The sequence below is a fragment of the Borostomias antarcticus genome (assembly GCF_949987555.1).
Source record: "Borostomias antarcticus genome assembly, chromosome: 1".
Lineage (NCBI taxonomy): Eukaryota > Metazoa > Chordata > Actinopteri > Stomiiformes > Stomiidae > Borostomias > Borostomias antarcticus.
This window is the reverse complement of record NC_140234.1, coordinates 6,449,354-6,460,429: the sequence shown is the minus strand read 5'-3', so window position 1 is coordinate 6,460,429 and position 11,076 is coordinate 6,449,354. Positions and strand designations below refer to the sequence as shown.

Below are 11,076 nucleotides of genomic sequence, written 5' to 3'. Positions count from 1 at the left end.
TCCTGGTCTTGAAATGCTTAGTGTACAGTGAATTTGAAAACTCACATGGCTTTATTCTCTCCCAAAACGTTTTCGCCATTAACAAATGAGAACAGATAGATAGATACTTTAATAATTCCAGTGTGGGGAAATTGGGTGTTTCAGCAGCGGAAAAGTATGGGGGAAAAACGTGTCAAAATCAACTAGGCTACTGTACTTGGAGGACATCACAGTTGAATAATGCCAAAGACAACTCAAACAGAAGTCTCAATAGGTTTGTAACTTTAATGAGCACGTGCACACACACAGCCCAGAGCCGCAATCATCTCCATGGTGTAGGCCAGGCCCATGTGACTGGAGCTGACAGAGTGGCAACAGTCGATCTGCTTCCTCCTCTATGTGCAGGTCTGGTTTGACCAGGACCAGCCTCCAGCCACACACTGGGTCTATGGAGATCTCCTCATAGACTGGAGGGAGGGAGGGAGGTGAGAGACAGAGAAAAATATATAAAAAAATATTTTTTTTTTAAATACATCAAATATGAACACAAACGCACACCAACACAAAGACAATCACTTCTGGATGTAGATGAGAATGTTAGATCCACTTCCAGACACTCTAATAACGCTGTCGTTTGCCAGGCTCATACTACAGGATATTTGGGCCGATTCAACCCCTATTCATCCCTCCCGACAATCGGAGGAGAAATCTGGTCTGGAACGTTTGTTGGAACCGATGTTCGGCCCAGATGATCTTGTAATATTAAGGGTGTTACAGACCCAATCTTGAACCTCCCGATCGGCTCACAGACCCCTAAACATGTTTGATATGTAGATTATTACGTCACTACATTACAAGCAAGACGGCAGTGGTTTGTTGCTCCCTCGGGCACGATAATATCCTGTAATGTGTGATGAATATCTGTTAAGATTATCCTTATGTGTGTAATGCAACCCGATTTAGAAATCGGTGCAGACCTTTAAAATCCTGTAGTGCGAGCCTGGGATTATTGTGATGAATCGAGAGTGAGACATGCAGATCAGACCATCATGTACTGAATGTTTTAGCCATTTGCTGTCCTCGTCCACACACACACACACTCTCTCTCTCTCTCCCTCTCACTGGCACAACAGCCAGGATCCTCCCTCTTAAGCACCTACTGCATTTTTAGTTTGCTATTCTTCACTTTGCTTTCAGCACTAGATTATGCTCCAAGTCTCTTGTATTAAAAAATGAGATGCACTTGTGAGTTCTGGCAATTAGTAGTACACTGACCTTTCCTATGTTAAATGTGATTATAGTAAGTCACTTTGGATAAAAGTGTCAGCTAAATGACTGTAATGTAGTTAAGAGTGCGTGTGTGTGTGTGCGTGGCGTTACCTGCATGCGGTTCATGGACTCTGAGCTGGTCCAGCTGGTTGGCAGAGCTGAGCGCCTCAAGGCGGATGTTGTCAGCTTCATCTTCTTCTCCTGAGCTCGCTGTATCACTGTCTCCGCTTCGTCAGTCCGACAGCCTGTGCAGACAGACACGCACAGTTCCAACTCATCAGGCAGATACACTATCAAACATGAATGAACCAATACAGGTCATCAGAACTCAAAAACATCATGATGAGGGGCAGTCCATACAGTGAGTTGGAGTGTGTGCTCCTTAGCATGTGGCTGGAGGGAGTGGATCTGTTGTGGGAGAGTTTGAGGGAGGAGGGCAGGGAGGAGTCAGTATTCTCCTCAATGTTGGAGTTGGAGGAGGCAGAATTGGGATACTTATTCTTGCTGAATAAGAAGGAGCTCTGCATCTGTGGAAGACAAATACATACAGGATGTGTAAGGAGGAATACGCTCCCAAAATGAAACCGCAGAGTAAGAGGCATGGGAAGCGAGGGAGAGTGGAGGAGAAGATCTATGAAAAATTGCAAGTGAGAGCTAGTCAGTCACTAAGAGAGAAGAGAGCGAGGTGAAGAGAGAACACTAGGGAGACGGTGACTTGAGCATGTGCTCTAAACGCAAACGCTTAAGGATGTAGTGCGAGTATATACAATTATTACTACTAAGTGATATAGAGGGTGTCAGTATGCATTCTTTCAGAGCGTTCTGGAGACTGCTATACATGCAGATGAGATGCTCATGACTTACTCGGACGGTTTGGCTCCACTGGGTCCTTTAGCATCAACTATCAGACGCTAAGGAAAATAATCTATTGTAATTAATAACAGTGGCTCCACTGCAGCCGTTGCGTTTGATGCCTGCGTCCGACATTAAGAGAATCTACTAGGTTCATTTCTTGATTTTTGATGGACGCTGACTGTTGACGCTGACGGACGCAGTGGAGCCAAGGGGTTAGAAGGCGTGTCTGGTGAAGCACAGCTGGCAAGGTCTGAACTCCTGTGTGAAGGAACAGACAAGGTCAGGCAGAGTCATGCAGGGTGTCGAGGGAAGACAGGTTGCAGCCAATCACCTTCTCAGACACAAAAACACATTATCTTGTCTTAGTGGAGCTGCTGTCATTAATTACAATGGATTCATTTCCTTAGCATCTGATGGTTGACACTGACGGATGCAGTGGAGCCAAGGGATTAGATTGCCTACCTGTTATTTTAAGAGTTGTTCACAGGCCTTTTTGGTCGATACAATATCGTACACAGACAGGTGCTGCTTCTGAAGAGTCCAGCTGCTCAAGGGCTGCACTGACTTCAAAATGGCATCACATTGTTCCTAATTACAATTCAGATGGTCTCTGGTTCTGCTGTAGGAGAAACAGATATGGGAAGAATATGCACACTGTATGTTATAACTGAGCCGACTCAGGTGTAGAGGAAAGGGTAAGCACCTGAGCAAGTAATCACACCAGTATTATTGATCTGATATAACATGTTGTTCAGCTAAAAGCAGTCGGAGGCATTATCATCACATAGGTATTTGCTACGCTCTGAATCAACAAACGGCATGGCACAGCCCAACTAGCACTCTCAGACACTCGTAACCAAATCATTGATTCTAATTTGGTTTTGTCACATAGCTCATAACGCACGTGTCAGCGCTGTTGCTTGATGGGTGAGTTGTGTACATGCTATTGCTATAATAAATAATCCTGGGGGGGGGGGCATGTGGTTATGTTACATACCTACTAGATATTCTATATACACTAGATGTTCTAGATAGTCCATTGCCTGGGTGGCTGGGGTCTTTCAAGATCCTGTTGGCCTTGGTCTTGTATCTTAAATGGTTGATGTAGATGTCCTCAAGGTATGTTCCCCCCAAAGGTACGTTCAGCTGATCTCTGTAGATAGATAGATAGATAGATAGATACAGGTGAGGTTAACGCTGTGCTGGGACAGTCCAGGGCTGAGTTTCCCCAGAGGCATCCAAGCGCTACGTTCATCGTAAGCTACGGCGTTCTTCTTACCGCTTAGTGCCTCTGGGAAACTCAGCCCAGGGCCAGAGGTGTGTGTGGTGCAGAGGTGAGGAAGAGATAGCGGCCCGGGACTGGGACTGGCTGCAGCCCTGACTCTCCAGCTTCAGACGGTCGTTCTGCCTTCAGCCTCTCCATCTGTCCCAGGGGGAACACAGCTGTTAGTCAACACCATAGCTCAGAAGACGTGTGTATGTGTGCGTGTGATCGTGTTACCTGTGTGTGCCTGTGTGTGTGTGGTGTTACCTCTGTGCGGTTCATGGACTCTGAGCTGGTCCAGCTGGTGGGCAGAGCTGAGCGCCTCAAGGCGGATGTTGTCTGCTTCATCTCAGTCTCCCCAAGCTCGCTGCATCACCGTGTCTGCTTCACCATCCAAACAGTCCGACAGCCTGTGCAGACAAGTTAGAACATACTCTGGGTGGATACACTTATCAAACATGAATACACAAAACACCAGTCTTTAGGACTCAACATCACGATGAGGGGCAGTCCGTCAAGTGAGTTGGAGTGTAAGCATGCAGAAGAGCAGAGCATCACAGCTACTAGTTAATAAACTCCAACACAGGAATCAGTGGTGCTGGGTGAGAAGCTACGGTGTGGTAAAATCACTTTACTGAGTCACATTGATTGTGATTAGGACCAGCAGACATTAACACACACTGGGTAGAGTGTGCAAAGGTGTATTAGCCGGGTATTCATCTTCATACAAGCTATTCAACTACTACTGAACTAAAAGATGCCATCAGTACCAAGAATGATATCTTGACTGCCGTTTGAGACAGCATTGTTACCGCACGTGATTTTAGCCTCATCATCTTGCCTTTGTTTTTTGTTTATTTTATATATTGTACAGCGCTTTGGTGCAACTTCTGTTGATTTTAAACGTGCTTTATAAATAAAGCTGACCTTGACCATCACTCACCTCCACCTCAAACACTGGAATGAACACCAGGGTGTCTCTATCATTGACGGGCTGTTCGCCTAGCTTCACCGCGTAGTTCCGCAACAGGTATGCTTTTCCACTCTGAAAAGCAAGGAATACAAATGAAGAGGGAGTAGCGCCAACTACAATAGTTAACAAATATTAACCAGCTCTGTTAAGAGTAAAATATTGATTCCGTTTTTCTTTGAATAATATTAATCATTTGAATACGGATTCTGGTGGCCTGTCGGATGACAATAATTAGTGTGAGTACTACAAGTCAAGTATGATCACAAACACTTGTCATTTGTGAACCAGTGCCTACAAGAGTGACCTTAATGCTGAGCAAAACGATCAATACACTGTGGCTTTGAAATGGGTTAGACTATACACTATAATGCTGGTAAGATCATGTTAACTGAAGCTGAGGTGGGCGTCAGGTGGCGACATGCTGGTGTTCTTGCCTTCTGAGTCGATATTGATGGCGTCACCGTCTCTGGCCACCGAAAACACATTGTAGTCACCGCCTCTGGCCACTGAAAACACGTTGTCGTCCTGCGTAAGGATGGTTAGACTTGGCCCTTCCTCATCCATCACTAACCACATTCAGAGCCTGACCCTCTATGGCCGTGTGCTCCTACAGGAAGACAGTCAAGCGTTTGTGCATGCATGTCTGTGGATCAGCGTTAGAAGCGCCACAACTATAACTTGGGACGTGAACTAACCACCACCCGTCCGTCCAGTGAGATAGCCCAGCCTACCACTCATTTACCATAAGAATTTACCCCACGTTTGGTGAACATGGTGCTCAGCACTGCAGTGCAAGTATATGGTCCACTGCCCCCCTTAAGATACACCAAGTGAACCATGTCACCCAGGGCGATGGCGTAACTCCACAGGGAGATCACCCCTATTGGCATTCTGGAAATAAAAATAATTTGACAGTCAGACATTACACACCAATGTGACAAGTCAGAGCAACATACTGGTGAGAGAGAGTGTGTGTGTGTGTAATGTTTATGCTGTGAGAGGTTGGCGGTGTGTGAACTCACGTGAGAGCATGGGTGTAGTTGAAGCTGGGAGTGACCCCCAGGAACCCCAGAATTCCCTCCATCACCATGGCAGGGTCAGCGTGAAGCTGGGAGCCATCCACAATGTGCGATTGGACATACCACACAAATCACAACACTGGACTACTTATAATACTGAATATGATGCAAGGTACTAAAGGTGCCAGCATGGGGGTCCCAGCACAGACATGACACACGGAAACATTTAGCAATTTGTGGCAGGGCTGAGTAACTAACTGTAGTTCTAATAGAGACATGGCATACCTGGTTGGGTTGGTAGTGGCGAAGCCAGCACTCCAGGTGAATGACTGACCCAGGTCTAAGGCAGCATTTCTACAGCATGAGTAGGTCTCGTGGGGAGGTCGGCCCTGCCGCCAAAACCCGTTTAAACGTGTGGTTGATGGCCGACGACCATAGGGTCCTGGTGAGCTTGCCGGTGCTACAGTGGGCACACAAAAGGTTAAAGGTGACACTCAAGTCAAGAGTTATTACACGCTGGGTTTTGCGACTTTCCCTTAATTCAGCAAAGCATCTTCCACACCGTCAGCCCCCTGCTGTAGCCTGTATATCGATGACAGACTGACACAGACAGACAAGATTTCCTCTCTGGCCCTCTCCCCTCTACACACATTCCCCCTCTTCAATGTGAGCCTATATGAACCTACCAAGTGAGATGTAATGGACTTGCATTACACAAGGATTCAGAAAGAGAGTCATGAGCCAAATCCGAATCAAAAGAGTCATTTGATGAGTCATTTGATGAGCTGAGTTATTGTGTGAGCTGACTAGCAACAGACTGAATTGAATCGTCCAATCACCTACCAATGAAAATGTGAACACAGGGAAACCATCCAATCACCTTGGACAGACATTAATAAAATAATGTTTTAAGGGATTGAGTCAGTCTGAAGAACCTCCTGGAGAAAGTAAGTAACTTGGGTTATAGCAGAGAGTTACCACTCTTTGTTAGCTAGCTATAATTTATAATAATTGGAATTTGACCAACAAAACTTGAGTAAATTATAAAGTTATGTATTTCACAAGTGCCATATGAATCACTTTAACAATTAATTTTCTTAACATTGACTGACTAGCTAGCTCACAGACGCCAACATAGCTAAAGCTCGCCAACAAACTGATGTTGAGTGAGACAACGTTAGCTAGATTAGTGTTACATTATCCACATTAGAGTTACAGCATTAAGTACATGGTTAAAATCCATGTTAAGGTTATTTCTAGCAAAAAATAGTCGTATTTTTGATGAATATAGCTAACGTTTAAGGAGACATAAAAGGCTCGAGAGATTTCATATTTCCCGGGCAAAGCACATCAGTCCTATAGACATACGAATGATTGGTACAGTACTCGTCAGTACTCATCTTTGTTAGCTAGCTATAATTTATCATATTATAATTGTAATTTGATTACAAAACCTAAGTAAATTAAATGTTATGTATTTCACAAGTACCATATGATTCGCTTTAACAGCGAGTTGAGAAACATTGACTGACTAACTAGCTCAGAGCTAGAGCTCGCTCGAGACATTAAATGCTCGAGACATTTCATATTTCCCGGGCATAGCACATCAGTCCCACAGACGATACACATACGAATGGTCTCCATCTATAGCTTAGACAGGGGTTTGCTCAACTAAAGTTGAATAAATAGCAAACATGTAAGCACAGTAACACTTGTCCACTATTCTTACGGTGTCCCATCGACCGCCTCACAATCTCGGCGGCCATATAGATACGCGCGCTATTGATGATTGATAAATGGTGATTCCTCTCCCTGTCATCAGAACCCTTCAAACAAGAACCAGGAGTGTTAGGGGAGGTCTTTGACATGCTGAACCTCAAGGTAACTACTGCTGAATACCAAACTGTTCATTTTGATAGCCTATGTTTAAAAAGTGCAATGCAGTAAGGTAATTAAACAAACATCACAATTTCTCAATCATGTTACCTACAGTCGTGGATCTACTTACTGCCACTGATTGAACACATACAGTGCCTGTTATGTCTCACATCTGTCCTGTTAACTACTGCTTTATAATTACATCCTTCACTGGATCAATATTGAATATGAGTCTGAGGTTTGTTTGTCTGATTACATCAGGCCCAGTGCAGAGGACATCAACTGGGCTTTGTGTCAGACAAAAAACATTACTGCCACCAGCATTGAGGGTTAATCAAAGTCATTGACCACATTGTTTCCTCAGAAGACAGACATCTGGTGACTGATAACATACTCTTCACGAATGCACAGATGCTATACACAAGACTAGTTGGATATAATAGTATAGTATTTTGTACTATATCTTCACTCTGTTGTATAGAATTGCATGGCTATGCCCATAACTTTAAGACCTGTTTGAAAGAACAGGTGTAGGTCTTTAATTACCTCATATTGATACATGTACTTCATTCTAAAGGCCATAGATGGCAAAGTCTATTGGCTGATGGTAGGTGGTATGTTGGCACCCGGTGTTCGGGTTGAGTTTCATGATGTTTATCCTCATTATAGCAGGGCAACACAATCATCTCAGCCCTGCCCAGTGCCTTGCACAGAGATACAGTAGATTTACGCAACTACTACTACCAGAACACACACACCTTAAAGATTTGCTTTGATACACTAGTTTGAGTTAAAAGGCTTCACAAGAGCTAAATACTGTTTTTCTCTGATCTTAAAGCCATTCCCCCAACACACAGAACTGAATCAAGAAGCGATATTGTTGCAAGTGACCTCTTGTGTTCTGGTCCTAGATGAGTCCACCAACATCCCCATGACCTGGAACCTCCGGGCCTCCAGGACCAGGGGACGGCACTCCTTACAGTCCAGGACCAGCGAGCCTGAAATGGAATATATATTTTTTATAGTATAAAAGATATTAAAAATCTGAAAGAACGTGTACATGACATCCGTCACATAACATGTGTGGGCATTTGTAAAGCATAGAACATGCAATTCACTTACTGTGGCCGTGCACTACTAGTACATATATTAAACAATGGGTCTGAGATGGCATTAAAGGTGAACATGCTGATACTTAAATGGTTTTAAGTAGCTCAAAGTATGAAGGAGTTGACTGCTAAAAACGTACGGAAGATGACATCAAGGAAGACATTCAACATCAGTATACAGCCTTGTTGATACACAACAAGCAGCATTCATTTAACAATGCTATTTAATGTAAGGGAGGAGGATGGCATATCTGCACATTTATAGTCCTTACCTCTCCATGGTCAATGTCCATAGACTCCAAGTCAACGTCTATGCAACTCTGTTTCAGGTCAATCTCTGATGAGAAGGCGAGAGAGGGAGAGCAAAAGAAGTGGCATAAGAGATCTGTGTTAAAGCTAACAACTGAAAGAGGTATTGGAAGGTTGTAGAGAAGAGTGTGCGCTCTCACCTCACTCCTAAGTGTGTAAGTGATTGGAGGAGGGAACAAGACAGAAATAATAGAGCTGAAAATAGCTGTGTTGAGACAACTGAACCCTCAAGGGAGAGTGAAGCATGTGAAAAAAGAGCAAGACAAACAGTACTGACCTGCATTTTGACAGTGTTCTGATGGTTACATGCGCCAGAGTGGCATTCATGACGGTGGCGGACGCTGTCATTGTGTGATCTGTATAATCCAACAGCTTCTCCCCTAAAGCGTACTGGAAGGAGAGCCGCTACTAAACCACAAACATGGGACATGAAAGGTCATCATTATAAACGTTATCTTTATTTAATTTTACGCTGGCCTAAGACCCAGTGGGTGCTTTGACTTGTTCACTGGTAGATGCAAGCATGCCCAATATGGTGTGGTAAATACAGTCTTATTCAGTACGAGTGTGTAGTAATCCTCACTTGGTCCTTGCAAGCTACCTGGTCTCCAGTGTGTATGTGTTCATCTAAGTTCACATCGTCCACTATGCTTTATAAGCATTCTACTGTAGAATGAAGATGAGTATGTTCAGTCTGTGTAGTGACGAGGCAGTGTTTTCAAAACATCACAGCCAACACCCCTGATATCGTTGTTGTCAGTGAAAATCTTAGAGTTCATTCTGGAGGTCGGCCGTACCTTCAATTACAGCTTAAAGGAAGCTTTCTAACCAAGGTGCTAAAATACCAACATATAGACGAGAGCAGACCATATCACATCTAGGCTACATGTGTAGACTTAGACCCCGTTTACACCTTGCATTAAAATGCGTCTTGTATCGAGATTGTATCTAGATAATGATTTAGCCTGATTACATTTACACCTGGCATTAATATGCGTTTCGAGTATCTTCAACCCGATCCGTTCGAGATCCCACATGCACCCAACTGTGAAAACTGTCTTTAGACAACTCAGGGTCTGAGATGTTGGGACGGTGGCGTGGATAGTGGCGTGGTGGCGAGACTCCGCCCCCTCAGGTCAGAGGTTGTGGGGGGCAGGTCAGTGATTGCCAGGCCATCCCCATGCACCCCTCATTGGAGACCGTGTGTCTATAGCCCACCCCGGGCTGAGCAGTAGCTGTGGAGCTGTTGACCTTTACGAGAGCATGCTTGTGTCCCTAAATTCCAACTTAAGCTGCTCTAAATTCACTTCAATGTAAAGGCATGCCGGCTTGGCGAGCTGAGGAGTGGGAGATATGTGCAAGTAAACATTTCTTATTAAAGATAATGGGTCACTTTCTGAACAACTCACACTCCTCATCGTCATCATCCTCTTCATCTTCCTCTTTCGACTCCTCCTTGGCTTTGACCGTTCCTGTCTTCTTGTAGCTGAAGTGTGTCCCTCTCTTGTTCTGCATCTGTAAAGCACAACAGTTGCAGATTAAGTCAAACACAGAGGCTCCACAGTCAGTGGGACATAGGAGTAGCTATAATGGGCCATTTATTTATCCTCCATCAGCAGGCATCTGATCAAAGTGACACATTCAGTATTGTCCCTCCGACATTAAACAGCTAGCTAGTTAGCTTGCATGATACGTTCATTATTCAGTTAGCCTGCCTCTTGTGCAACGTTCACTTAGTTGCTAGCTAGCTACCGTTGGCTAACTTAGCCAGCTAGCAATTAAGTTCGCAAGGCAGTTTCAGCAGCTAATAACTAGCTAGCTAACTATCGAGAACGGGCATAATCGCTAAGCTGCCTTTGCTAGCTTCTGAGGACTGACCCTGGCTCAAGCTAGCCAGCTACTAGATATTCGATTGAACTTTTGGCTGTAGCTAGAGATCTAGATAGATCACTAGCTGACGTTGCTGTGTTCCCTCACACACACACAGTCCTTCTTCAACAGGGGATAGGTAACGTTAGCTTACCCCATCGCAAGGCAGAATGTAGAGCGTTATATCCATGGTTTCAACTTCGAACTGGATGTAAACAAAAGCGGCGTGCTGCTGTCATGTGTGAGAGATGTCGCCAGAAACTCCAGCAACAATAGCCACAAGCAGTCGACTCGGCCAGCCCACGACTTGACTTATTTCTTCTCCTCTCAGTTTTTTGGCGGATCGCAAAACAACATAAGACGCATACCGCCACCTACATGCCGGAATGTGCAGCATCAGTTTGCCTGTCCACCGTGTCCCCAAATCCCAACTGACACAGCTATTCATTGACTTCAATGCAAAAGCATGCCGGCTTCAGACAGCTCTCTCTCAAAAATTATAAAGGCTACAGCTTAGCTATTGACACCGTAGGAATCCTGAGAACTAATCAG

General features: G+C 44.5%; 2 long non-coding RNA genes across 6 annotated transcripts; both read right to left on the bottom strand.

Annotated features, from left to right (window-relative positions):
* Positions 1–258: 258 nt before the first annotated feature.
* Positions 259–8,237, bottom strand: LOC311317908. Of its 5 annotated transcripts, none has more exons than XR_014630777.1 (12): positions 8,129–8,237; positions 5,645–5,819; positions 5,363–5,498; positions 4,775–5,231; positions 4,311–4,412; positions 3,635–3,777; positions 3,383–3,526; positions 3,101–3,256; positions 2,566–2,722; positions 1,609–1,775; positions 1,360–1,493; positions 259–446 (listed from the first exon to the last, which is right to left on the bottom strand). It is a non-coding gene; the product is annotated as an uncharacterized lncRNA (long non-coding RNA). The 5 variants fall into 5 exon arrangements; XR_014630778.1 differs by adding an exon at positions 2,113–2,361 and having other exon boundaries at positions 4,775–5,448; XR_014630780.1 differs by having other exon boundaries at positions 5,363–5,448.
* Positions 8,238–8,737: 500 nt separating this feature from the next.
* LOC311313553 lies at positions 8,738–10,803 on the bottom strand. Its single transcript, XR_014630619.1, has 3 exons — positions 10,679–10,803; positions 10,065–10,170; positions 8,738–9,063 (listed from the first exon to the last, which is right to left on the bottom strand). It is a non-coding gene; the product is annotated as an uncharacterized lncRNA (long non-coding RNA).
* Between the last annotated feature and the right edge of the window lie 273 nt (positions 10,804–11,076).